Below are 6902 nucleotides of genomic sequence, written 5' to 3' on the forward strand. Positions count from 1 at the left end.
ATGTGTAAAATCATAAGTATCTCTTGGTATTTGTTGGCAAGTTCTGTTTGCAGGCCTCCCAAGTACCTGTTCTTTGTGGCAGAATCATAGGGAAGGAAGTGCTACCCATGCTAGAGAAAAGCTGGCTTAAGGACCATTTAGGCATGCTGAATATACACCAGTTCGTTGGACAGGCTGGGATACTGGCTGGTATCATGGAGGGGGTGCTATCTGCTGTCCTGGAGAGGCTGTGATGACTAGGGGATATTTCTGATGGCTGAAAAAAAAGGCAAACATTACGCCTGTGTTTAGGAAGGGCCATCCATAAAGTTGACCAGGGAGGTGTAGCCTGCTCTGCCTGGCCTTGTCTCTAGGATGATTTTGGAGCAAATCCTGGCCTGGAGGCCATTTCCATGCTCTTGAACACAAATAACATAATTAGGAACAACCACTATGGATTTGCCAGGGATAAGTCATCCCTGAGCAATTTGCTAGTTCTCTGTGATTAAGTAGCTGGCACTGTTAGTAAGTGAGATAGAACAGTGGATGTTGTATGCTTTTACTTTAATAGGCTTATCTTAAAGTCTGCCGTAGCATCTTTATAAGCCAAATTTGATACGGATGGATTACAAGGTGGCTGGAAAACTGGCTTAATCACTAGGCTCAAAGAGTCACTGGTTTGAAGTTCAGGTAGCCACTAGTGTACCTCTTCTGCAGTTGATCCTGGGCTAACTTGTTTAATGTCTTCATTGATAACCTGGATGATGTGATGAAACACTCTCAGCAAGTTCATGGCTGCCACTAAATTGGAGAAAGCAGCTGATACATTTGAGGGCAAAGCTGCTGCATAGGGGTATCTTGAAAAACTGGAGAAGGAGGTTAATGTGCATCTTATTAATATGTGTGTCTTAAGTAGTAGATGCATATACCTGGACTTACCTCAGGACATATATTATACAGCAAAGGTCTATTATCTCTTCTGCAGTATGACTTAATTATGATTAAGTACGTTAAGTATAGGAACATTATTCCTGTTTAATAGAACTATTAATCAGTGACATGGTTCAAATCTCTGAACAACAGTATGTCCTGTCTGGCACTCAAGATATGAAGCAGAACACCTACCACATAATGCATCCTAAAATGAAAAAGCACAGAACAGGCTTTAGCATATAATTACATATATTTACAAGTGTGTAAACACTGCTACTTGCTCCCTCTTTCATCACATCAATGCCAAATTCTTCTATTACGTTACTACAAATGTGAAGTGAATGGACTTAATTGTTTCAGGTGTATGTTTCTAACTGAAGTCAGAATTTGACCTATGAAGCTATAATAATCAAACACCAAAATAATTGAAAAACATTCACTGATCTTTAGTCTATCAAACAAGTGTTACTGTTTTGTGGAGAATCACAATAAGAGCAGTAGGTCTTTCTTTTATAAAGCTTATTCTCAAGTTCAGTAGGAATTGATTAAAAGAAGTCCTGATACTTGGCATGGATGGGAGTCAAGATTAGGCATTCTGTTGTGGCAATACAACATGCATACCCTTGTAACATGAATTTTATTTTTTTTAAAAATTAGCTTCTGTGACTGAGGAAGGGCCTTGTCACCAAGAAGAAATAGTACTGTTTTGTGATGAGGAAATAATTTTGTATGTCTAGTTCTCTCCATCTCTTCTGAAAAAAAGAAATGGCTTATTTAATTGCAGCCTATACAAGTGCTCTTTTCTATTTCAGCATAGAAATATGAGCTTAGTGTTATCACCATTTTTAACTTATCTTGTATATTTTTCCAGAAAGATACCATTCTTTAGACCTATCCCTAGAAAGCAGTAATATATCAGTGTGGAAGAATTACTCAATTTTCTGCATATTGTCTCTGAACAAAACTAGGCTCTGAGTATTTTGCAGTAACATAGACTTACATTGTAGTAAACCTTTATCTATAATGACAAACATCTCATCTTAGGTGTTTTCAACTAAGATTTAATCAATTAGAGCCATTTTTTCCCTGAGGTTGGTATTCATTAGTGGAGCTCATAATTTCTAAACTTTGTCTGCTGAAAATAATGAAATTAGATCAATAGAGTTGTGTTTAATGGCTTGTGTTACACAGCTTATCTGCAAGGGCTCTAAACGTACATTTTCATAAGGTCTGCATTACTCAACTCATTGACCAGAGTGTGATGAGCTAATGCTGTTATTTTTAGTTCCTGCACGTTTTATCCAAGGCATTTTGGAGATAAAGAACTGGAAGGAATGACTGCACTGAACAGGGAAGCAAGGATGCATTATGAATGATTTTTAAGTTCTGTTTTTCAGGAATGAAAGTTAGTCAGACTTGAGTAGTGTTCTAACTGCAATTTCCTTATTTTAATGCCTCCAGTTTATAGCACTGGGAATATGCCCATTTTCATGTTTTCCTGGACTGTGTCCACTGGATAAAGGAGCAAAAAAATTGCTCTATTGTATGAGACCTGTGTCCTGTGCTGTGTCTAACCACAGCCAGCACTAGGGGAAGATGCAGAAAGCTATACAGGAGCTAGTTGCAGGTCACATATAGATCTCAGCCCAGTCCCTAATCCCTGAATTTAAGATCATAACCATGAAGTTTTCTTACTTCTGCCTGTTTGTTACTCATATTGACCATTACAACCCTGATATCAGTAGTAGATAGACCTGGCAAGGATCACTAAGAGGTAGGATTGAAGTGCATTTGCTATATCTAATTTCTTTTCTAAGAAAAGCAGTATCAATATTTTAAGTCTCCCTTTGTAAAACTCCTTCTCCCTTTTATTTCTTTCATTCTTCTCTGAAGCCCCTGTAATTTTGCAGGAAACTCCTTGAGAGGCTGTGTGTGAGCAGATGCACACCCAGTGCAGAGAGAGGGCTATTTCTGTGGCTTGTATAACAGCCTCCTGATGTTTGGTGATTTTCCCTAGCCCTTTCCTCACACCACCTGCCAATTTGTCTGGTTTTTGGGAGAAGAGGTGCGCATTAGGGTTGTAAAATTAATTATCTTTGTTCCATTTCTGGTTGGATTTTTTTAATTCAGAGGAGATTGTGACTAATCCAAAGGAAACCTTGTTTCTTAACACTGTCTTGCTGGCCACGTGTTTATAAAGATGTTAGAAATTTACATGAGGAACCTGGTTGAGTGCCTCTTAATGAACCTTATTGGCTCAGATCCAAACTGTTTTAAATAATTAGAAAAGTAAATATGGGGCCCCACAGGATATTTTCAAAGGCACAAAAGGACAGTTAGGTAACCAGCTCATAGGACAGATCTAAGGCTTTCTCCATCTAAGCCACTGAAAAAGCCCTCTGCCTCTAACTTTACACAAGCTGGAAAACATAGTCTGTAGATACTGGCATATTTCTGCAAAATAAATCTCAAAAAAATTCTAATTAAAAAGGAAAAACAGAATGATAAGAGATCTGGAACAGTATATTGTGTTGAGATACATGATTCATAATTGCAGACAGGAAATGGCAGCAGATTATAAAAGATCTTTGGCCTGAAATGATGTAGCAAGAAATCTGTGAGGAGCTGCTTAAAGAGGCCTATCAGCAAGTGCCTGAATTTCACCACTTATGTTGAACATTTTCAGCTGATAAGAACTAACAAGATGATTTTGCTTTTGATAAACAGTAGGAAGTGCTACTAATTGTCAGTTTGTATTGGTTAAGCTGATACTCGGTTGCATCAACTCAGAAAAGCCATTTTCTTTGAATAAGTCTAGCAAACAGAATGGAGCTTACTAAAAACGCCCAGGTTTGTGCTGGCCTGTGTTTCTGTGCAATGTTTATATATTTGGTGATGTCTGACTGTGCTGTCATGCTGTAGGCAATGGCCTTGCTTCCAACCTAATAAAAGAAGACAAGACAGAGGAAGCATCTTGATACTGTTCAGATTCTCTTGAACTTAGCTGTGCTTCTGCCTTTGTGTTCACAGTCTTCAGACTGTAGGTGTAAATATACCCAATGAGCAATTAGAATTTGTACATTCATCCTCTAATTCATTGGTATGGATGCCAACATGAACGAAAAGTACTTTATCTTCACCAAAATTGCTTATTTGATTTGATTCAACTTTCTTTTATTCTGATCTTATATCATGTAAAAATCCAAATCAGGTTACATATGTTTGTAATAACCCACATAATAAAAAATGCACATATGTTTTATTATCATTGAACTCAATATCTTTCACAATTTAGATGTGATGAAACTGCATTGATGTTAAAATATGCCAATTAATTAACTCATTTATTTAATTTTAATGTGCAGATAGGAATTACCTGCATGAAATTCCATTATGATTAGATTTTGAAATTATTGCTTTACAAATTAAACACATTTTATACCAGATTCTTTCAGTACACAAAAGGAACTGAAAAGGAAACTAGGACAAAAGTCTGATTTCGGGAATGTTTAATGTAACATTGTAAAAATAAAATAAATAAAATCAACAAAGCATATGATGGATGGCCTTGCTTATGTGACCAGAATTGTAAAGCTATTTTCAAGTGAATTGACATTTGCCATGGTATCTATGATTTATTAATAGTGTTGCAGGATAACTGCATTCCTTGAGCACTCAGACATCCTGACAATATGTGGTCTCTGCTATGTAATCACTGTAATCTCTGCTATGTAAATAAAATGGAAAGCAATCTTTGTCTCTAAATAATCCTAACAGGGAAAACAGAAAAAGGATAGCAGAAAGAAAAGTTATAGTGAGAGGAAGTGGCTTATCTGTGGTCCCATCATACATAAGTGAAAAGGCTGAAAGCAAGTCTTCTGAGCTTCAGACAGCTAAGTCTCCATCCAGGGGCTTGCTTATTAGTCTAATCTGTCTCTCACCTACCTTTGGATCTCACCTAACTGAAATTTCACAGATCAGTTTTAAAGGTTATTTTTAATACTCATGGTTGCACAGAAAACCTTCCAAATTCAGAGAACTGGGGTAATAAGGAGGCACTGATACAAAGCCTCGAAGAAAACCACATTTTTCAGAGGTCATATGCTGACACATTTACTCATGAGAGTATCAAACTTCATGTTAAGTATATGCTTATTATGAACTTCCACTTCGATGGTATCCCGTGTGACACAGGGTTTTGCTCTGCTTGATGGTGCTGGTTGGCTGACCTTAGAAGTATTGTGTGGTATATATTACTACATTATCTCTGCTTTATTCTAAATGAGGAAGCTGTGGAATTTCCCTCATTCTAATAATAAACATAGCAGTAGAAGCTTGTGTTATGCTGGACAAGGCCCAAGGGGATCTTTATCTGGACAGCTGAAAGGACTTGCCTCAAAATTGACCACAAATTCAGGGGCTGATGCATCAGTTTGGTGTCTGCCTAAAGATAAATAGGAATTGGAAAGTAAAAATAACTAGAGAACAAGGGGAACTGTGAATGTAGTCCTGGGTGGAAGTCCTATGAGGTGGAGGGAAGATTATTTTGAGCATATGATCAGGTGGAAATCCAGACTTGAAATTTATGAGTGGGAAAACCTTCATGTCAGCTTCTGAGAAATTTGTGCATGTTCTTTGTATGTGTGTTTTATAAAAAAGTATGAGACTTTGGAAATAATCGATGTAATGTGTTACATTTCTTTTGCAAATGGAAACAAGATGTCTTGAGTATCAACTAACATTTGAGGGTTTTTGTGGTTGAAGCAGATTAAAGTGTTTTAAAGTATGAGACCCAAAGGGCACTTTCACATGAGTGTACACCAAAAAAAAGATTTGGGAATTTCAGAAGAAATGACTACAAGTCCCTACATCAAATTATGGCATAACTTAAAGCAGATAAGAAAAATGAAGTGTTAGGAGTCTTCCACAGACATATTTTTGCACTGTTCATTAGAGGTGCTTCCTGCAGGTTACACTGTACTGCGGTGGGGGGAGTGGGTTTAAAAGATCATCAGAAACAAACAGCGTTGGGTGCTGCACCCATCAGAGTGACTGACAGCATCCCTGGGAATTCAGACTGCTGTGGAAATTGCAGTGTAGTGGGAGATAAGGAGCCTTTCAAAATCTGAATTGCACAAGGCCTGAGCTTTTTTTGCCCTTAGCCTACAGAGTGTGTTACAGCACTTTGTCTTTATAAAATTTTCGGTTAAAAGTGCTACTATTTGCATTTATTGATAAAGGAAACACTATTTTGTTTGCTTGTCGTTACAAAGCAGAGTGATCACTGACATTACGAAACACTGCCTGTGCGATGTGTGTGCAGAGTGAAAGCCCGTACATCATTTCAGCAGTTAGAATTTTGTATAAAGGAAATAAATGTGTTTTATGCCTTGAAAACAGGCATACATATGTGTGAAGGAAGCATAAAGGTATTATGGTCATCATTTCCCTTGTGGAGAAAAGCATCACAAGTGAAATGTGACTGCCAAGTCAGACAAATTGCTGTTTAGCTTCTGCATACAAACACTGATATATTAATTGAATTTCTCATCAGGAAGTTGTTCCAGTCTCCTTGTTCACCTGGTTATAATCCATCTGATGCAGCAGTTGCTATGGTAGCAGCTGTTTCAACATTTGAACCTATATAAATATTGCTCGATATAGACTTCTTTGATAACACAGTTAACTTGTGTAACTATTACTCCTCAGAACAAAATTACAGTCAAAAATCAGAACCAACAAATTTGCAAGAATTTACTACCGAGCCAGGGAGAGGCTGGTTGGATAAAGCAAGGCTGACACCTGCCGGCTCTTTTGCTCAGACACAAATGCATTTGCCACGTAAAGCTGACACGTCCAGCTTTTTTTAAAATAGCCTTTTTAATTCCTTCTGCATGAGGGGAGTTTTGGTTTTCTAGTATTGTCCCCTATCTTTTATTTTATCCTTTTCTTTCTGAATGTTGTGAACAATTTTTATAAAGAGCTTGCAG

This window comes from Aphelocoma coerulescens, chromosome 2 (assembly GCF_041296385.1).
Source record: "Aphelocoma coerulescens isolate FSJ_1873_10779 chromosome 2, UR_Acoe_1.0, whole genome shotgun sequence".
Classification (NCBI taxonomy): Eukaryota; Metazoa; Chordata; class Aves; order Passeriformes; family Corvidae; genus Aphelocoma; species Aphelocoma coerulescens.